Raw genomic sequence first — 23,927 nt, 5'->3', positions numbered from 1 at the left:
AAGGCAAAAGTAGCACTGACCATTGAAACTGTTACACCCAATGATTACAGTGTCTTACTTACAGAGAGACACAAAGTCGTGAAATATTAGGACTTGCAGGCAAACGGAAGAGCAATTTGGGAGAAACAGTCAGTTGCAATAGTACAAGGAGTAATGGGTCTAATAAGAAAAAAATATTTAATACCATGCTTAGATATATTGCTAATACATGCAACCTCATTTGAGTTACAGAATGAGGTACATTGCAGGTCCTGATGAGTACTCTTGGCTAACATCAGCGTGTAAAACAATTCTAATTTCATTAACTGTAATCATATGCTGAATTACGAACGGGGTCCATTCTCATGATGGTATGGTATAACACTTGAAGAAATTAAATCAAAAAGGCTATGGTAAGGGTATATGTCAATTATTTGAATGCTGAAAATGTCGAACGTTATATGGCCGAGACCATATGTTCGACATTTCAAGTGTTCAAAGGTTGACTTTTAATGATGCCGTACAGTGCAGTATGGGAGAATTTCCCTTTTCTGCATTGAAGTGCAGTCTCGGAGTTGGTATATTTAAGTGGGAGGGGTTTGGGGGGTGCATTGGGGGCTCGCACTGTTAGTGTATGTTTTTCTTTTTTTTTTTTAGATATTCGAACTTCCAAATATTGACCATATGGTCTCGACCATATGGTATTCAACATTTTGGAAGTTCAAATATTTGACATAGACCCTATGGTAAATGATTTAGAGTTACTGTTCACCTTTGAGATAAAATATCATGTATTATCAAATATGAAATAATACATTCCATAACAAATATGGATACTCGTGCACGCTACCTTTCAAATTGAACACAATGTAATTGCTGAAGCCCAGGAAGGAGTAAATGCTGGGCCGGAATCACGAAACCTCCGTGTAAGAATTAATATGTCTTACTCGGAGGCTGCAGTTGAATGGTATGACATCAGCGTTCCATGAATATTCATGAGGGCACGATGACTCAACTGTAACTCTTACATGGACCGAGTATGAAAGCAGGGGGCGTGTCCGACTGCCGAGCAGTCTAAATGTCCACGCCCCTGCAAGTGTAGTAAAAGCAAAACGTCAACACACAAGAGCGAGTTCACTCAAATGTACTTGCACCCAACACCACAATTCCTGACACTGTAAATCTCCATCACAGTTATAAAAAAGTAAAATATATATATATTTTTTTAAATCCACGATATAGCTGCCCGTATTTGCGTGTGTGTGCATGGGTGTGCCCATTGCTTAGCTATAGATGGCAATTCCGACATGGAAGAGCATAAGAAAGAATGTTTATGCAAATCGCACCAAATTGCAATGGTGTAATAGTAGAGCGTATGCACAAAGAAAAAGCATTCCCGGTTCGAGTCCCACCACACCCCTTCTTATTTATGTTTTAAATCAGTATTTGAATAATACCAGACATATATGATTAAATTTTATTAAAAGCAGAGAAATGGCCAATGTATCAGTGAACAAAATATATATTTTTAAAGGATCCAGATATATAATAGCCTGCTATTAAGCAGAGCTTTACCCAGCTAAACAGAGGTGCCCATAGTTTAATAGCACTTTACCCAGCTAAACAGAGGTGCCCATAGTTTAAAAGCACTTTAAGCAGCTAAACAGAGGTGCCCATAGTTTAATAGCACTTTACCCAGTGCAATAGAGTTGCCCAAAGTTTAAAAGCACTTTACTCAGCGCAATGTGTTTGCGCGGACGTGCACGCTGCACCAACCAGGGCACGGTAGGGCACCGAGGAGCAACGTAGAGCTAGGCTGCTTAAATGCAGCCACATCCCCTAGCCTGTCTAGACAGTATTAAAATAAAAGAGTGACAAGGTTCAAACCCAGGACTCTGTGCATCATAATCAAAGCACAGAACCAGTAAGCCATAACAGCTTAGAAGAAAAAGCCACTATTAGCATACATATACATAGAAATGGTAGATTAACAATTACTACTAAGCAGGTCTGCAGTCAGCTTAAAATTCTCAAAAACGGCCGATCACAAAAAAGTGCGAAAAATGCAGCATATTTAAGCCCCATAGGTGGGAATACTCACCATAACTGATTGTGGTACCCATTTGCAGTCAGGATGGCAGGTGTTGGAGAGGGTAATCACTTTAGACCGCAAAGGTGGGGCATTGAGGAGTCCAAATATATGGTTTGGCTCCTAGTCCATCAACATGAAGGCCGACTCATGCAGGGACAGGTTCAATGGGGAGCATATAAGGCAGATGCATGGAACCAGTTGGCACATGATCTTACCAGTGCCACAGGCATTCCCAGGACTGGTGAGCAGGTCTGTCACCACCATGCGGACCTGAAGCGACGAAAGGAGGACCAACTGAACCGATGGATCCAGGAGGCCCGTCATATGCCCAATGCCCCACTACTGAGTAAGTATCCATGTAATTAAGTATGTAAGAAATGCTGTCCTAGCCTATAGTATGGATAGGTATGTTCCAATATCCCTTCATTTATATTACAGCTGCAGATGTTCGTTCCGTGAATCGGCAAGCCTATGCTGATAGGCTGGTAAGGCTGCGCCACCAGGCAGGTTAGTAATTATTCAGCTGGTATTATTATAGAAAATAAGTGAGACAGCCTGTAAAAGAGTTCAGTGCTGTAACCCAGTAATAAAGGTCAAATAAACCTAGAATAAAGCTTCTGCTAGTACTCTAAGATCAGATAAGTGATGCAGCCTGAAAAAGAGTATTGTAATCCATTAATAAAGAGTAAACAAGTCTCAAATAGAGTTTCCACCTGCATTGTAATATCAGATAACTGCTTCAGCCTGACACTGAGTGTTCTAATCCATCAATAAAGGACAGATAAGTCTTGAATACATCCTTGTATATACTGTCATATGAAATAAGTGAGTCAGCTGGAAAGGATTGTTGTAACCCAGTAATAAATGTTAATAAAGCCTGGAATTAAGTACCATCCTGAAATGTAAATATAAAATAAGTGAGAGAGTCTTGAATAAAGGTTTACTGCATGCACTACATAATGAAATGAATGAGACAGCCACAACCAAAGAGTGAAATGTTTTTAATAAAGTACAATACCTGGACTGTGTCCGTCCCACATTTTAGATATGTTGTTGTACCCATGCATTATGGAGATAGTATGGTTGTATGAAATGCTGAACATCCACAGTTGTCTAGGTTCATATAAACTGGCTGATGGGAATGCCAGTATCTCAGAAGAATATTTATAGTCCTCAACTGTTTCATGTATAGTATGTACATGTTAATCCGGTACATGAGCAGCTTGTGCTTGTGATCCCACAAATGTCAATGTGTTGCTAGAACTGTACATAACTGTTCAAATGTAGCAGGATACTTTACCTGAACACAGCCAGATATGAACATATATGAATACAAATGGAATGTATTTTAATGTAGCAGTAACATCTCCATCACCAACATTTCTAAGGTTACATACAGGGAATTGTACTAATACATGTAGGGGATATATATCTGCATCTAATAGGAATGTACAGTATACGTGTAGGTATTTTAAGTTGTTAATGTAATATTTTACCACCCTACGTTATGTTCACAAATGATGCCATTCCACACCAAACTGGGTATGTGTATTCACAATTAATTCCTATGGACATTTGTCCTGTTGGTTTATACGTATCTGCATGTACGTTGATGCATGTGCCCTGTTCACATATCCAAACCTGATGACCTGTTGCCACCAATCAACCCTGCATGCTGTTGAAATGTCCACTGTTGTTCTAAATATGCATGTGTTATGCTTGCTGTTCAACGTTTGGTATTCATGTGTGTTTGCTTAATGGGAATACTAATGCATGCTGTTACAACTAATTTGGAATTGTGTTGTTTGTTACTAACCCAAAATGCCATTAAATACTGCTAAACATAGGACAACTGAGAAGGCAGGTCCCAGCGGACCCACCTCTCCCACCTCAGCTGGCGATTGCACCTGGCACCAGTGCCCAGCCCGGGACCTCCTCCTCCGGTGGCCCTGTGCCACCTTTGGGTGGAAGCACTGCAGGGGATGTGGCTCACCCCAGCTCTGCAAGCGTGGCCGGAGGAGAGCCTCCACTCACCCTCCAAAGGGTCCGGTCTGTGGTGCGTAGTGAGATCAGGCGTTCCGTGACTGATCCCCTATGCCAGCTTGAGGCGAGAGTGGTGCAACTCACAGGTGTGCCTGCCCCTCCTATCCAGCCCCCAGCACAGCCTCAGCCTGGGCTGTGAAGGCACAGTGGTAACTGCCCATGGGTGAGGATCTCAGTTCCACTGTTGCCATCTGTGGGCTCATGGGCTTGCGATATCCAAACATCTGTCCCTGTCAATTGTGTGTAGCCACCACATGTGTCATACTCCATCCCTGTTTGCGTCTTATTTGTCTTGTCTGTTAACCTCTCCAACCCACCTCCCTCAATATTCCTACTTCTTTTACCTCACATTCCACTCTTACCTGAAAAAAAAATAAAAAAAGGGCAATCTGTACCCGCAAAAAAATTACGCCCCATACATAGCTGCCCATTTCGCACACATGTCTGCTGAACATGTAAACTGATAATTACAATTGGCTGTACAGCATACTTTGTTGTCCTCACTCCTCTCTCAGGGGTGGAAGGTTTCAAATCTCACTCTAAATTTCTAACATATGCACAGCTGTTGCTGGTAAAGAATTGGGCAGCTATGGGCCTTTCCTACATCCTTCCTGCACATCCCGAGCTTGTTTTCCTACTGTCCTACCCTCTTTGTGCCCCCTTTTTCACCATTTTTCCTATTTCCCCATTTTCTTTTCTTTAAAAGAAATTAGCGCGGGTGTTAGCGGGAGTAAGCACTTTTAAGCAGTAGTCAGTGGGTATGCGCTTGTGTGCGCTTAGCTAAGCATAGCTAAGCATAGCTAAGCATCGCGCAAACTCATGCAAACCCGCTTACAACTGCTTAAAAATGCCTTAGTCACTCTGTATGACAAGGCCTGTAGTCTGCTCATCAGCAAAATAAAATATCCCTGTCAGTCTCGAACTCTGGACCTTGGACACACTAGACTGCATGAACTACCACTGAGCCTCAGCAGATACACAATAACTTGGTGCTGTAATAAATATATCATGCATTACTATGAGGGAATGTAAAGGGAAAATAGGAATGCCATAACACAAATCTTGTACTGTGGGCCTTAACCAGCAGGTGTTGTTGAATTGCATGACATGACTGTGAAAAGAGAATCAGCCATGCTAGTAGGAAATAAGGTTACAGTAGCAGCTTACAAACCCCACACAGTATCAGAACAGGATACACACTGGCATATTAGCATATGTCACAGGCTAGACCTCCCAACAGTGACTGCTCTACAGTGATGACCCTGATTAGTAAACAAACATTAGCTGTGCCCCTCTGACTCCCTGTGAAATGTACTAACAGTAGGCAGAAAGGTGTTGAATCTCACTTCATAGCAAATGTCAATAAGTTAGAGTAGACACTGCTTGCATGTCAGAAAAGTTGTAGTAATAGAAATGCTCTGAATCACCCAAAGTCTGAACTGAAAAATGTCAGAACTATATCACAGGTGTATTCCAGTTATATGTACCTTTCCCTGAGGCTGTTCAAATATATACATGAGAGTATCTGAGGCCTGGAAGAGTCAGAAACACACAGGCATATCAGCTTGTCTGTTGTTCCACACTCTGCAAATAGCTGTAGAATGAATTCCACAAGCATGCTCTTATGTAGAAGTACAACACAGAAATAGCAAAAGATGTAGCCATGTACTGCTAGCAACCACCTGTGACAATGCCATTGTTCAGGTGCTGAAAAGACTGCTGTGGTGCACAGTCAAAGAATACTAGGCTGACCTCTGTCTACCATCTGGATATGTCCACAGGTGGGAGCTACTCAGACAGACTACAAGCCTTCATAGACTTACAGGTACACAGCAACTCTGCATGTTCAGCAAGATAAACATCACACAATAATAAATAATGCACACTGCAGTTCTGCACCCCTACCCAAAGGTACTATATACCCGTGTAGTCAGGCACAACCAAGGGTGTAGGCAGGCATACACAGTACAGAAATATGTCCAGTCGTCCTGAGCAGACTGTGCTAATGCCAACACAAACCACAAACTGTTCAGATGTGAGTAACGTAGTAATGACAGTATAGCTGTTCACAAACAGTGCATGTGCCTGATATTCATAATTGGTAGTACAACATACTTAGATGTCCTCACCACTCTCTCAGGAGTGGAAGGTTTCAAATATCCCACCTAATGTATTGCATATGCACAGCTGTTGCTGGTAAAGAAATGGGCAGCTATGGACCTTCTCCACACCTGTCGTGTACATCCCAAGCTATTTTCTCTACTGTCTTTCCCTCTTTGAGCACCCTTTATCACCACATCTCCCCATTTACTTTTCTGTCAAAGACATGAGCGTGGGGCTTAGCGGGAGTCAGCACTTGTAAACAGTAGTAAGCGGGTTTGCAACAGTGTGCGCATGTGTGCGCCTAGCTTAGCATTGCTAAGATATGATAAGCTACGCCAAGCTTAGCTTACTATTGCTAACATAAAATGAGCTAAGCTAAGCTTAGCTTAGTATTGCTAAAATACAATAAGCTAAGCTAAGCGTCACTTAGTGTCGCTTAGCATCGCACAAACCTGCGACAACTTGCTTACAACTGCTTCAAAGTGCCTTTGTCACTCTGTATGACAAGGCCCTTGTATTGCTCAGCAGCAAAATCCATCTCAAACCCCACACCTTGGACTCAGCAGTCTGCATGATGTACCACAAGGCCACAGCATATATGCAATAACTTGGTGCTGAAAGAAATATGACATGCATTACAAGGAGTGGATGTAAAGAGAAAATAGGAAAGCCATAGGAATACATTGCAATAGAGAAATAAGACATGCATTACAAGGACTGAATGTAAAGGGTAAATAGGAAAGCCATAGGAATAGATTGCAATAACTACTGTTGTATGCCAGTTAATTCCGTAATTCTAAAAAGAAAGTACATACTCCCATGTATCCAGTGTTAGCATTAGGAGGTGTGAGTAAACTTACACACTGAGAAGAGTGTATTTGAAGAAGCAACAGTCAGGTTTTAGTACAACATGCATTTCACTGGCTACAACCCAGCTTCAGATATGAGACATATACCAACCTTCTGACTGACACAACAGTGTCCACAGCAAACAAGCATGGTCCCCACCTTGCAAAACTGAAAGGCCTATGCCTAACTAACCTATCATTTTATAGCAATGTCCTGAAATCACAGTGAGAACTGCAATTACCACACAGCAGGCTGCATGCAATTACTAAATGGTGGGCACCAATTGGTGCAGAGGCTATCACATGCACATGTGCAGATACCTACAAAAGCAGCCTGTACTTGCTGTCCATACATGCAATAATATAATTGCAGCAACTGGAGAGAGACCGAGCAAGAGAGACAGACAGACAGACAGACAGACAAACAGTTGGAGAGACCAAACCAAAAAAAAACAGAGGCGGTTGGAGACACCGACAAACCAAAACAAAAATTAAAACAAACAGAGGCAGTGGAGGACACCGACCTAAATAAATAAAAATAAAAAAACATCAACAGATGCAACAGACTGAGGTGAGTCATACAAAGGTAAGGTATGTAACACAGATGTATTTGCTGGCATCCGAATGATGTGTCTGAAGGGTACTGTACATTCTGTGAACACTCCTTATGTGGTAGCAGTCCGTATCTATATGTATATGCAGATGTGCATAAGGCAAGGGACATACTGCAACTGTTAGTGAAGGCTGGACATATGTATTTGAAGGTTGCTATGTGCACATATCTATGTAGGTTGTAGAGTGTGGCATTGGAAACAGCAAGCAGTGCAGGTATATGTCATGTGGTGATTAAATGCTGTGGGACTGAGTTACAGCCAGTAAGGTCTGCTATGGCTATATGGCCTGAGGATAGCGAAATGCAATCTGCACAACTGTTCCATAATTGATATTCCCACCATGAAAGGTGGCCAATATATCTGCATATATGTGCATGTATATGTACAGCAGTGGCTGTTTACAAGTATATGTATATATATATATATATATATATATATATATATATATATATATATATATATATATATATATACATATATATATATATATATATATATATATATATATATATATATATATATATATATATATATATATATATATATATATATATATATATATATATATATATATATATATATATATATAGATATATATATATATATATATATATATATATATATATATATATATATATATATATATACATAAATATATGTATATATATATAGAGAGAGAGAGACAGATATATATGGATATCTATGGCTATATATAGATATGTGTATATATATATATATATATATATATATATATATATATATATATATGTATGTATATATAGAGTAATATATAAATGTATATGTATATAAATATTGATATATATATATATGTATAGTGAGAGAGGGAGACACAGGGTCAGACGTATTGCAACAGGTGCCTGGTGACCAAGGCATGGAATGAACATCAGTGTTGATACTGCAGTGCCATACCCCATTCCAAAACACTTTACCCACTAACTACCAGATAGGTGGTTGCCTGACTAACACTGAATGTGTCAGAAGGGAACATGGGACACCGGTGGACAGTAGCCTCCCCTTTGATATTCACAGTGCCACACTAGTCTTGTAATTTGTCTACATGGTACTTGTAATCACAAATGATGTGTCATGTATGGAAATATAGGTCAGTGTTCCACTGTACTCATCACAATTCCCCATGTCGTATGTACCTCACATGACAACTACAGCAAGTGGAAAGTCCACAGACATACCTCACAAAGGGTAATACTGCCCTGATACGCATACCCTATGCAGACTGACTCACATAACCACAGCTACAGTGCGTTGTATACCAGCCACCCAGAGGTTACCACACACACTGCATGCATCAGCTTGATATGTATCCCCCTGGCAAGGCTGTGCATTGGATCCCAAACAGTGAGCCGAGTACTGGTGTATACTGGTGTGTCATATGGAGTGTGGCAGGCACTGTCAGCCAGTTGTGGGCTGAGCACTGATATGTGGTATTGAATGTGTGTATCCTCTGAGAGACGAACAGATGTTATGGCAGTTAACTGATATCTGTACTGTATAATGTTAAGTGTGCCACATGACTTGCTCACACATATCGTTTACTTGTCTTCCAGGCTTATGGCTCATCACAGGAACCCCTGCTACACAGCTGTAGAGGAACAGGAAATCCACAACAGCCTGGTACAGCACTATATCCTGCTGTTTTCAATGGCCAGCCAGCATCAGCAGGAGTGTACTGCACTGTGGCAAGAACTTGTTCGTCGGGTAAGTGACATAGGCATGCATAACCGGACATATGAGCAGGTACGCCATCACTGCAGTAATTTAATCAGACATGTCCGGCTGAGTGCGTCTGATGTCCACAGACAACAGCTTGCCACAGGTGGTGGGGTGGACATACATCCCCCCCTCACCAGAGTGGAGGAACTGCTGCTAAGTGTGGTGGCCCCTGGCCTACAGCAACAACAACATCACACATGTGTCATCATGGAGGCCAGAGCCACCCAGCATAGTGACATGGAGTGTGCAGGTAACATGCCCTAGCTGTAAACTACTGTTACCTGTATTGTTAGATTATGCATGTGTGAGATGTGTACTGTGTTTAGCAGTTGTGTTGCCTATTGTGTGCAATACTGATAATTTGAATAGTATTTGTACACCTATGCCTGTTGTTCTACTGTAGTTTAGCACACTCACAGTAGCAATGCCACAGGTGTGGCCACTGACAAACTGTGTCATATTCTTGCAGATCCCTCTGGTGTGACAGCAGGGCAGACATTACATGCTGGTGAGTGTGGTAACACTTTAAACTTGGTATTGAACTGTGCATGTCAAAGGTGAGGTGTAGGCCATGTACACATAACACACCTACGCATAATGCATGCTGTGCATGTTTGCTGTGAGACATGAAACATCTCAGTAATGTCAGTGGCTGCCTCATTCACATGCAATGCACAGAGCATCTGACACAAATGTGGCAACACTGTACTGCATATTGGATAGGCATAGTTGACACACATGTACACAACATAACACGTTTGTCATGCACAGTACACCTCAACATGCTACACATAGTGTAACCGGACACACGCTGGCAGATCACACTTCAGTATCCAACATGCCATCCACACACCACACATACCATACCTCAGGGGTAGGGGCCTAGCATGGGGTTGTGCAACACTCCTCAACACATAATGCAGTCATGTTAGGCAATGGTCCCTATTGGACACCTCACACACCCTTGTGCAACATGGCTGTGTAATTGTGAACTTAGCCACGCCACTGCGGTTGAGGTACAGCTTGCTAGGTGGTGGTCTAGCACACTTTAGTGGCCTTGAGTGACCACATGATGCATGATGATGATGGCTAATGGTACTACATCCCATATTGTTACAATGGCCATGTCCAGGATTGGTATACCATCACGTATACATGCACCACCCATCCTGTGTGTGTACATAGCATGCATGTTCTACACCTGTGTCCACAATTATCTGCTACAGACACAGACACTGCAATCAGACATGGAAATCCACGTGACACACAGATAACACACGCAGCCATGGTATGTATACCTGTGAGTGATGGTGCACAGGACATTGCAGAGTTTATAATACTTGCACAGAAATTTTGTGTCCTTGTACACATTGTGTTCCAGGGTGTAGGCAATCACTGAACATGTACATACATGCACCACAGCCATGTACACTGTCATCAACTATGGCTGTCTACACTCACACTGCATGGACTTGAGCAACACTCATTCTGCATGCTAACATGTGTGTGTGGCTGTTTGCCTTGTGATACTGTCACCCACCTTCAACCAGTATTGAGTATGATTTGGAAGTCTGTTGTGTGTGTGTATCTGCTGTAGTGAGGAGTGTGCATGTGTTCCTGTGTGCCTGTGTGCATGTGTGCATGTGTGCATGTGTGCATGTGCAGACCGTAAAGTGTGTTTCCTGTCTTGCTCTCACAGGTGCTGAGGTTGGGCTTGGTGAAAGCAGCAGGTGACCTGAAGCCACTGCCACGGATAGTGGTGATGATGAGACATGTATTTTGGCACAGGGAGATTTGACAGGGTCTGTCATTGGTCAACCAATCAACAGTACACAGCATTCAACCCATCCATGCGCACAGTCATACTGCCATTACATCCCTCACCACCAATGGCCATAGGGGTGGGACAGCATATAGTTGGCATTGACCAGGAAAGTGTGGTACCCATGGCACATGCATCCCCTCACAGCAGCTATAGCCGTAGACCCACAACAATACCACATAGGCGGAGGTCTAGGGGTTCTCGGGGGAGCACCACTGGATGTATTGCCCCTGGCAGGCGTGCCCTCACAGGTCTTACGACGACCACTATGTTCAGGGCTGTAATGCAGGCTCAGGCACGTATGGAACGGTACACAAGGCAGGGACTTAGGGCACAGAGGGCACATAACACCGCTATCAATGACAGCATCCGTGACCTTGCCAGTGCCATCCGGACATGCACTGAGGTCATTGATAGATGTTGGGGGGAGACAATAGATGCCCTCCACAACATGTCTTCCTCAAGCCAGGACCGTGCAGGATGGTTGTGACGTCGACGCGGACGCATGCCAGCAACAGCAACAGCTGGCAGTGGTCGCGGATGGCCCACAGCTCACAGCCTGTAGTGGCAGTACCAGCCACAGCAATGCTGGGACTGGCCTGTCCATTGTTCATCCCAGTAGACCACGTGCATGTGACTCTGGCCAGTCCCAGCAGGGACATGGGTCCAGTCATCACACCTCTGCCTCTGATGACAGTACCCAGTCAGGGTTGGTACCCGATACCATCCGTAGCACCCCTGCCAGGCACAGGTACTGTGTTCATAGCCAGAGACAGTGATCTGTACAGCCAAGCAGGTACAGTCTGTGGCTGTCCCACAAACCACCGTATATGGCAGCCACATGGTGGAGCTGTGTGCATGCAGACACACACACATTAAGCAAACAACTAGGGCTCACACATACACACACACATTACATCAACATTGGCCTATGCTGTACTGTTGTCCCACACACACACACACACACACACACACACACACACACACACACACACACACATACACACAGACATGTCGATTGGATGGGTCAATGTCAGGCTCTGGCAGACAACATAACGCCCTGTGCATATGATGATACCTGTGCCGCCTCCTGTCATCTGCATTATCAATGGAGGGACAGGCTAACATAGTGCTGATGCACAGGGTGACACTATAGCAGTGTAGCAATAATAGCGAATTGTCAACAAGGAAGTCTAACTACATCCTTGTAGGTATATCTGAGCAGACATTATGCATCAAAGCTCTGTTTGTCAATGTAACATTGTTTACACCACTGTTAGGTCTGAGTATGTATTATCCACCCATGTGCCACCTGGCTGATGTGTGATGTGTTGCCAGCATGTGTTAGCAAGTGGGAGTACGTGTGTGATGTGTGCAGTACAGATACATCTGTGAACATGGTGGGTGCGCACTGTCTGGATGTACGTGCATAATGAACACATGGGACGTGTGGCATACCCTGTCATACACATTATTAACATCCCATTGCATCTTTCAATGGCCAGTATGCATTCTACTACAGTTATGTACTAACATGGGTAGACGTATATATGACATGGGTTGACACTATGCTGTGGGTGGTACCGTTAATATCTGTCAATGATTTGCAGTCTGGTAGTATACACAACCTCAACAGCATGACTATAAGCAATCATTTGACGATGTCCTGACAAACGACACACAGTAGTAGGGAACCCAGTATCAATTGAATCCTTCCAGTGCTAAACTATAACACTAATCAGTGGTGATGACTGCCACCCATTACTGTGACCACACCTGTGTGTCATATAGCCCCCTTAGGTACATGCAGACACACTAGGGATGTGTCCATCCAAATCTGGGAATGCATGGAATGGCCTACAATGCATTCCCTGGATGGGACGCATATCCTACACAAGGGCATCATACAGACAGATACCTGCTGTGTGATACATGCTGTATAGCAGTAAGCTGACTATGGCATAGTCATCCTCATGTACTATACATACTATCCCGTCAGTACCACACTGGTGGTAGCCCTCAACATGTATGTCGGGTACCATTGTGTACATACAGACCCATGTTATGTCATGTGTCCCTTTGTATCCATATATCCATAGTTATTGTGGAGTCCCAAGGTGTATCACAGACATTAGAGGCCTGAATGCATATCCACAAGGCAGTTGTACACCTATAAAAACTGTCCATTCTTGTTGTGTATGACCATGTCTGACATATACCCCAGCCATATACCCTCATTCACACTACTCTTAAGTAACTGTCATGGGTGTGTGTGCCACAGATGACCTTGGTCACAGAACATGACAGTGGATGGCCATGTCACATACATACATATGTGACTTACGATCTGAGTAGCGGCACAACCTGTCAATGGAAACAAATGTATTCATGTAGTATGCAGGCTTCACACCTATGTACTGATTGAGGGGACATGCACACATATATATTTGCCATGTAGATACCTGATGTCTGCAATGCACTTACTGTTGTCATCATACCACAGTAAAAGCAAAACCCCTACTGTGTTGACCAACACACCGGCAGCATTTGCAGGATTCAAACCCTTACATAACAATGTTATGATACTAGAGAGTGACACATTAACAAAGCATGTTATTTGCTTTACTGACTGGTTTACCTTCTCCTGCTGTATTTGTAGGATGGTGACATCATCACACTTTCCAAAGAGGAATGTACCTCCTTTACTGGGTTTTCCCAGTCTCCAAAAAGGAACACCTCTCGAAGGAAACTGTGCACATACACACTTTGCAGGATTCAAACCTCTACCTGACTATGTTATGATACTGGAAAGAAACATAATAACATGGCATGCTATTTGCTTTATTGGCTGGTTTTCCTTCTCCTGCTGTATTTCTAGGATGGTGACATCATCAGTCTTTCCAAAGAGGAATGTATATCTTCTAGTGTGTTTTCCCAGTCTCCAAAAAGGGCACTTCTTTCAAAGACAATTGCACACATACACTCACCCTCACACAAACACAGTCAGCATTTGCAAGATTCAAAGCCCTACCTACATATATTATGATACTAGAGAGAGACACATTAGCACGGCACGGTATTTGTTTTAGTGGATGGTTTTCCTTCTCCTGCTGTATTTCTAGGATGGTGACATCATCAGTCTTTCCAAAGAGGAATGTACATCTTCTAGTGTGTTTTCCCAGTCTCCAAAAAGGGCACTCCTTTCAAAGACAATTGCACACATACACCACCCCCCCACACACACAGTCAGCATTTGCAGGATTCAAACTCCTACCTATGTTATGATATTAGAGAGAGAGAGAGACATCAGCAAGGCATGCTATTTGTTTTACTGGCTGGCTTCCCTTCCCCTGCTGTATTTGTAGGATGGTGACATCATCAGACTTTCCAAAGAGGAATGTACCTATTTTAGTATATTTTCACAGTCTCCAGAAAGGACACTCCTTTCAAAGACAATTGCACACATACACACACCCCCCACACAGTCAGCATCTGCAGGGTTCAACCCCCTACTTACCTATGTTATGACACGAGAAAGCAATGCATTAGCACAGCGCGCTATTTGTTGTATTGGCTGGTTTCGCTTCTCCTGCTGTATTTCTAGGATGGTGACATCATCCGTCTTTCCAAAGAGGAATGTACATCTTCTAGTGTGTTTTCCCAGTCTCCAAAAACGGCACTCCTTTCAAAGACAATTGCACACATACACACACCCCCTGCAGGCAGTGTTTCCAGGATTCAAACCCCTAACTACTTATGTTATGATATTAGAGAGAGATACATTAGCACGGCACGCTATTGGTTTTAGTGGCTGGCTTTTCCTTCTCCTGCTGTATTTCTAGGATGGTGACATCATCATTCTTTCCAAAGAGGAATGTACATCTTCTAGTGTGTTTTCCCAATCTCCTAAAAGGGCACTACTTTCAAAAACAAATGCAGTCAGCATTTGCAGGATTCAAACCCCTGTCTATCAATTTTATGACACTAGAGAAAGATGCATTAGCATGGCATGCTATTTGTTTTACTTGCTGGCTTCCCTTCCCCTGCTGTATTTGTAGGATGGTGACATCATCAGACTTTCCAAAGAAGAATGTGCCTCTTTTAGTGTGTTTTCACAGTCTCCAAAAAGGACACTCCTTTCAAAGATAATTTCACACATATACACAACCTCCCCATCCCACACACACTGTTTGCAGGATTCAAACCCCTACTTAACTATGTTATGATACTAGAAAAAGAGACGCACTAACATGGCGCGCTATTTGCTTTACTAGCTGGTTTCCCTTCTCCTACTATATTTATAGGATGGTGACATAATCAGACTGGCCATGGTGATGTGTGTACACTTTGTTTTATGCCATTCCAGGAATGGTCCATGTGGGTCAGCAGATGTCAACAGCTTGAACATGACCTTAGTATCTTTACCTTGTGTGATCTATCTGTGGACACATTGACATTCCGTCATATGTCAACACATATTTATGTACAGCTTCTTGGTTTTGTGGATATTACATGTGCCTGGCATGTTGCTAAAGGGCTATTCAAAGTCTATGTGACACATGTGTAGATATCTTCATTGATGTATGTCCTGGGTGACTGCCTTGCAAACAGTCTAGCATGTTTGGGAACCATGATCCACACATGAACATACCACAGTTGGTAGGGTTGTGTGTGTGTCAGCTTCCAATAGCTCTGTTTATGACTGCAACCATGATGGACTCCATGACTTTGCAGATCAGACCTCATAGGCGTACTGGACTTGACTTCCCATGGTGAGTTGTGCACCAACACTTGTGGGGAGTGCCATATGTAGCTGATACATTCAACTGTTCCACATCCTGTGTATGGGGTGCGGCTCAGCTAACTGTTCAGGTGCATGATCTGTTTGTTCTGTAGTTTGTGCATGACACATATTGGGAATCAATGTATTCCACCTGCTGCCATGCTTTTGGCAGTGGGGGTAGCTGCTCATCCATTCTACATGTGATATCTCCTGGTATGATGATGTGGACTATTGTCAGTGGGGTATGGGTATGTACATATGGGCCTGTCTGTCACAATGTCGGCATTGACACTCAGGTACAGTTGGCCCTGACTCAGGACATATATGTGTGTACATTGATATTTATGACATAGCTGAAGGAGGTGCCATGATTCAGTCTGGACTCCTTCTCAGCTCCGCTTTACAACACACTAACGAGCATGAGCACTAATCCCTGTTATACTCTTTTACATGCTTAAAACCCTACTGATCCTTTGTGATCAGGCTACAGAGTATGTCATGATAATATCCTGGCATGTCCAGGGGTCAGTTTTGTGTGTACTCTTCAGTCCAGCTGGTGGATATTGTGATATTGACACAATGTCACATCTGCCTCATGTACACAGACAACCCTCTCCTCCTCCCGACAAACTCAGATATATGTGTGAGATGCACCTATATAGACATACAAGGAGCTGAACTCTCTCGACCCATGACTGGCACAGTGTATCAGGTGGTGAAGGTAACCACACACACCACATATCAGTCTCACATATCCTCTAGCAACAGCACTCAAACTACATTAGCACACATTGACATACTCGGATGCTGTAAATGTACTCTACCTAAGCAGCAGAGACCTCCAAAGCAGACACACACACACCTGCTACCCCACTACAATACCCACATATCACTAAGTTCACAATGTCAGTGTGCCACACAGTCACTGCCCTTCAGGATAAACAACATACCTAATACACTTGTAATAGACGACACTTATGTTCAGACACACTGACATACCACTCACCAGCGCTGACAAGGGAATAGTCACTTTGGGCTGTCTGTTGGGTGCCAGGATCTGCCTCATAACACAGGCAGTTAGGTCCCTCCAAAGTAAGTACAAGACTGGCACTATCATTGTCCATGCTGGTGTGTGTCACCTCAGACGTTACTCCCTGGACCACATGACATGATACATGGAGGTACACTCTGATCATGCAGCCCAGGCCAGTATGACCCTGACCTTGTCTAGCATCTTACACCCACCAATTATGATATCACAGTATACGGACACACATATCACATTTAACAGTTGGCTAACAAATTTGTTTCATTCATTGGGGATACAGTATCTGTCAGTGCATGGTGACATGCTCAACATGCCACTTAGCTTCACTATGGACAGCTTGCATCTGTCACCCTTGGACTTTGGTATGCTGGCTAAGGATCTTGCTACCACCAGAGTGCCTTTTTTACGCAGGGCTCAGAAGACAAACCCACCTCCATAGACATTACAGGTTAAATGAAACTAAGGGTAATGCTGCTCAACAACAGTTGTGTTAACCTCATATTCTGGCCACTCGGGACTCTCCTCAGTATGGAGGAGAGCAATAGCTGTGCACTGACAGACACCTGGTTCAGGCTCGCTTATGCACACCAGCACTACCAGGTTATGTTCCATACCATGCTGTCTGACAACAAGACTTGGAACAGACAACACAACTAGGGGAAGCATCCATATACATCACAGATACACACACCTCCAGGTTAGTAGCACTGCACACAGCATCACAGACCATACAGAGACAACTACCATTGTGCAATACTGCCTTTCAGTTTGTTGTCTGCTACAGAACACATTCCCAAACTCAGGAACCACACTCGGCTTTTGTGGGAACTATGGAGAATATGCAGGTCTCCACAGACACCATTATATTGTGTGACTTCATATACACACATATTGACTGGGGATACTACTCAAGCCCTGACAACCTCACCCAAGAGTCACTACAATTTGTGGACTCATATGCTTTGGCACAACCAGTCAGCACAGCCACAAGGGGGAATACATGTTGGACCTGCTCATCACCAACATGGGGACTCTATGTTCCACACCAGCGATATACCCCTCATTGCTAAAGTCAGAACATACATGTATCTGACAGGACATACATATACCCTCCACACACCCATCCTGGATAATCTTGGTGAACTTCTCATGAGCCAACATCTCACTTCACTGAAGCAAGGTGGTATCCTTCAGAGATCCTGAGACAGTGGCATATACAGCTCACACTGCTGCATCCTTTACATACACATTTTATGGACATCTAGTGGACTGCATGGATTGTGCTCTCCCAGATAACAAGACCCACTACTACAATGGCAGGGGACCTGTCTGGTAGACCTCAGCCATTAATAAGCTGCACAATGCCAAGAGGACACTACTGCATGATAGAACACAATCCCAGACAGGGAAGGCATCCGTGATCTGTACTAGCAGACAGCTACAATCACTCATGGACTTTTCTAAGGGCTGCTTCTACCAGACAATTGCGCCTGACACATAGGACCATCACATGGCCTTCTTCAGTTATGTCAGGAACCTGGGTGGACACTCACTGATATGCTGTGAGTTACTGCATACTGACTAAACCTACCCTGAACCCACTGGCATTGCCTACATCTTGGCAAATAGGTTCAGTGCAGATGTCTCCCACCCATCCCCCCAAGGAGCAACTATCCATCCCAACAGAGTATAACCTCCCTGACATCACACAGTAACAGGTAAGTGCTGCCCTCCCCACAGTGTACATCACAGTATCAATGTGACCAGATGGTGTCCCAGCCTGCATCATACATGAGCATCATGACAAACGCAACCCTCACATTACATCACTGTTCAGTATTGGAGTTACCACAGGATATGTACCCAGGGAATGGCGTACTGTGACAGTGGTCCTGCTCCACAGAGTTGGTGTGACAACGGACCACAGACAATATTGCCCTATAAGCCTATGCGGCCTGTTCTGCAAAGCTATGGGGCATATTGTCATAGGACTCCTATACACAGACATCGGGAACCTACAGACACTGTGTCCTACTCATTTCAGCATTGTTGTGGGAAGATCTTGCCTCTTGAACCTGTAGGTATTCTTTAAATGGCTAACAGGTCCATCGACATAGGGACGGCTATCCACACAGTCTACCTGAACCTTGCAAAACCATTCAACACAATAACCCACTGGGCCATTATGCATAGGCTCACTAGCATCAATTTGGACACATATCTCACACAATGGATTGATACCTAGACCAGGGATAGCACCCACATGGTGAGGATTGTAGTTGCCATGTCTGACTATACACCAGTTACACATGGCATCACACACAGCTTGGTACTGGGATCTCTCTTGTTCAATGTATATCTGTCTTACGTACAGGCTATCACAGGGGGAATATGGCTGATCATGTTTGCACGTGACTGCAAACTGGGTGCCATTATCAACTCTCTAGCTGCCACGTCAATCAGGGTCTCACAAAGATGGATGACTGATGCCTGAGCCATGGCCTACAGCTAAATGCCATTAGTTGCATAGTCATCCTCTTCAGAAGTAACAAAATGCCCACACATTACCAAATAGGTAGTACTCCATTACATATGGTAGGAGTTGTTAGGGGTTTGGGGACATCACTTGTTCGTACTGTCACCTTTAACATTCACATTGCCAAAGTGGTTGGACACACCTGCTATGTGTGCCACCTTATACCATATGGTTTCACATCTAGATCGATTGAGGTCATTGTGCCCCTATACTCATCACATCCATGTTTGGTTACAATGCCATATTTGGGGTGTACCTTACCTGACACCTGCAGCAACTGTACTGGCCACGGATGGTCCTCACCAAGCAGATCTAGGGACTTATACAGATGCCCTGTATAGTTCAGATGCAGTAACTCCAGCTCTTCTCAGTCACTTACCACCTACTCAGATATGATGTGTGCCTGTTGTTTACAGCTATACCCAAACCAGTATTACTGGACATGCTCCACCTCAGGATATCCAACTTCCTTGGAGCTACACACTGCAGGGACGTATACCTCAGCACAGATGTTAATAGGACATTGTGGAGGGACAGATTCTTATCCCAGAGGCTCCACTCACCACAGAATGTAATCCCAGTTTCACATAGGCAGAACCACCCACTGACCATCTACTGGAGACATCTTGACGATTGTATGGGTAATTGTATATTTACCCATGGGATATCCTCTGTGTCCCTGCTAGATAGAGGCACACTAGCATAAACATACATGGGCTATCATGTGTGACCTACTATTCACACACACAGTGTAGTAATGTGACAGGGTTGCGAATGACAAACACACTCTGGCTAGGTTTGTACATGCCCTAGGGCAGATAGCCTAGTATCAACCTGTGAACCTATGCTTATGTTCATGATGCACAATGTTTATTGCTGATACTGTTTGCAGGTCTTTATCATCTTTGCTTTACCAGTTTCCATAAAGAACTTCAGTATCTGCAGAACATATTTGATTATGTCAGGGTTCCACTATATTATAGATGTGTCTGTTGTCATATAACTGTGTGCACAGGGCAAATTGCTGTATAGTGACAGGTTCCTAGGTTAACACATGCAACTGCCAGATATGCATGGCCCACTGCTGTACTCAGACATAGCCTAAGTGTGTGAGCATGCCCAGTTCTGACATTACATGTTTTGTTGCCTGACATTTGTCTCATTTATTCGTGTGTGAGCATGCCCAGTGTGAACCTTCAGTATGTTGCTATCTGAGGTCCACTACATTTACTGATGTGTGCGAACATGACCATTATTAATATTTATACTGTGTGTGATGGAAGTCAGGTTCTGCTCTCACTGCAGGACTCACCTTTGTATCATAACGCAACAAGGATTATGCTGTGCCTGCAGTGTTTCCATGGAATACTTTGCATACTTATCAACATTCGGTCATACAGGTGGACCATTGCAATACTGTCATGGTTTAGTGGTTCAGTACTTTGGCTATAGTGCACAGTATCCTGGGCTTGAGGCCCATCACTGCTTTATATTTTCATACTGAGCAGACCAGACTGCTTAAGGGCCTGTTAAGCAAATATGAGCATGTTGGCTTTTATTCAGCTATGCCCTACTTAGACCAGGCTTGTCCGTCATTGCTCAATATTCACCAACATTGCTGGACATTGCCCAATATTACTGAACATTGACCACAGTTGTGCTAGTTGGTGTGTGTGATTTTGTTTCCATATACTACATGGTGGTAATTGCTGTTTAGCACTGCTTTATATTGCTTAACACATGGCATTCATGCCTTAGGTGGTGCTGCAGAGCTGCCTTTGTTGGGTGCACAAACTACACTCCCTGCACATGTTTGGAAGCAGGTAGTATCAACTTAGGCATCCCTTTTACTTTATGTGCGAGTCAGAGAGGGGTATCATTTCCAGAGTTCTTACTGAGCCAGTGTATGTGCTATGCGTTGCCTCTTTGCCAAGGCCAAAGCATACTGGGCATGCCTCCTTCTGCCTACAGGCTCAGGTTGTTCCTCCCCCGAGTCACGCTCTGCCTGTGATGGCCTTGGCAATGGTGGGGGGCTGTTTGGCCCAGGCCTATGCTGGTCCTGCTGCAGCTGTTTTCACAGGATCATATTATGTAGCATAGCACATACCATGACAATTTGGGTACATGTAGTTGGTGAGTACTGCAAGGCTCCACCAGATGTGTCCAGGCACCGGAACCGTGACGTGAGCAGCCCAAACACATGCTCTATTACATTAGTGTTTGTGCGTGTGCCTCATTATGGCGTTCCTGTTCAGGTGTGTGTGTGTGTTTCTGATGGGTGTCATCAGCCATGGCTCCAGGGCATAGCCAGCATCCCCCACTAGGTGACCATGTGGGATGTCCCCATTGGCAAATGTCTGGTGCAGCTGCGTCAGATGCCAGATATGGGAATCATGGTAGCTTCCAGGACAGCCTGCACACACATTCAGTATTATGCCCTGGGCATCACACATGACCTGGCAGTTGATGGAGGGGAAGCCCTTGCGGTTGAAGTAGACCCTACCCCGCTCACCGGCTGGTGCTTTGATGCATATGTGCATGCAGTCTATTGCACCCACTACCTCAGGGTATTCCGCTGTTTGTTGGAAGAGATGCATATTGCTGGCCAATACCTCATGGGAATTGGGGAAATATACATGATCACCGACATGTGCTGACATGGCATCCAGGAACTGGTGTAGTACCCTGGATGCTGATGCCTGTGATATCCCCATCATATCACCAGTTGGTCTCTGGAAGGTACCTGTTGCTAATATTCTTAGGCCAACACATACTTTGGTTTGCACTGAGATGGGTTCCCCACTGTTGGTTTTGTGTGTGAGGCGTGGCCTGCACAGCTCAACAATTTGCTGGGAGGTCTCTGTCCACTCTATAGCGCTCCACTATCTCCAGCTCATGTAGCTCCTGGTAGGTTACCCTGGACCTGTACACTCTTCTCCGTCTCCTCACTGTGGGTTGTCCAGCAGCATTTCCATTGTCACCACCCTCAGCATGTTGCATATGTTGCCTTATAAAAGCAATGACAGCCCCTAACATTTCTTTGTCTCTGTAAAGCTTTTTCAGTTTTCACTTCTATTAGCTTACTGCGGTGTCTGTTGTGAGAAACATAATGGACTGTTTTTGGCAGAGTTTTAAGTGCTAGACTGGGCTGGGTTAGTGTACTGCCTGTGTAATTGCCTGATTCTGATTGTTTTCACCTGCTAGCTCTGCTAGTACTCCCTGGTAGCTTCCTACTATTTGTTGTGCTTCCTTTTTTCTTTCTGTTTCCTTGGGGGGGGGGTGCGCACACAAGTACAAACACGCTCACGGCAGCTAACACGCGCGCACACATGCTTACACTGACTAAAAGTTGCTTATTCGGGTTAAAACACGCGCACACCAGTGCAAACGCACTTACAACTCTTTACACAGCCTTATACATGCTTACTCCGGCTTAAACATGCGCACTCACGCTTACACACGCGCACTCTATCTTACTCGCGTTTACATGCGCGCACACGCACACATGCACGTTCAGCAAGAAACTTTGGTGTTATCCATGGTACACATGCCACTCTGCTCCAATGAGCTTCACTTCTTTTGAACATACCCCCTCGTGATGTCACCTATCTTCTACTCTGTTACTCCCCATATCCTACTCCTAGACTCCACTGACTGTGCTCATTTGCTATGTAAACTAGCAATTCACTATCCTAACACTCATTTATATAGGATTGCCTACTAATGCTTGGTTACATGTCTTAGACTGAGCTTGCCCCCCTTAGCAACCTCTACTCGGTGGCCATGTTGTCTTTAGCCTGCCATTCCCTTGCATTGTACATTAACAATTTCAATAAAATCCACATTTGTGGGTTATAGTTTTTAGTATTCTGTGTTTTAGAGTGCAGCCCGTTTGAGCGGCGCTGCCCTATGCTTAAACATCGGAAATCAGCATGAAAAAAAAAATGTATTTTCATTTTGCATCAGGGAACATTTCCAATGGCCGTATATTTGGCCATTGGCATGCTTCCTGCACTGGATGCAACCTTTATTTGGAGCTGTCATGGCTCCATTTTGCTATTTGCAGAACGGTTATCAGTTGTCAACTGAGTACATTTCTGCAAATAACACTGCTCTTACTCAGGTTCGGGTTTCCTGAATCGCATATCTACCTCATTTGCATGCCTTTCGCTTGCAATTGAGGTGATTTGCATGTCCCAACCCTGTCTATGTAAGAGTCGATTTAGGAGCTCTCTTACACGCCCCTACAGGCTTTTCCTGGATCGCTTGTCGGACATGATGGCTGCATGGAGTCTTACTCTACTCTT

This window comes from Protopterus annectens, chromosome 2.part2, assembly GCF_019279795.1.
Source record: "Protopterus annectens isolate FY-2018-M chromosome 2.part2, PAN1.0, whole genome shotgun sequence".
In the NCBI taxonomy this organism is placed as follows: Eukaryota; Metazoa; Chordata; order Ceratodontiformes; family Protopteridae; genus Protopterus; species Protopterus annectens.
This window is presented reverse-complemented; position numbering follows the sequence as displayed.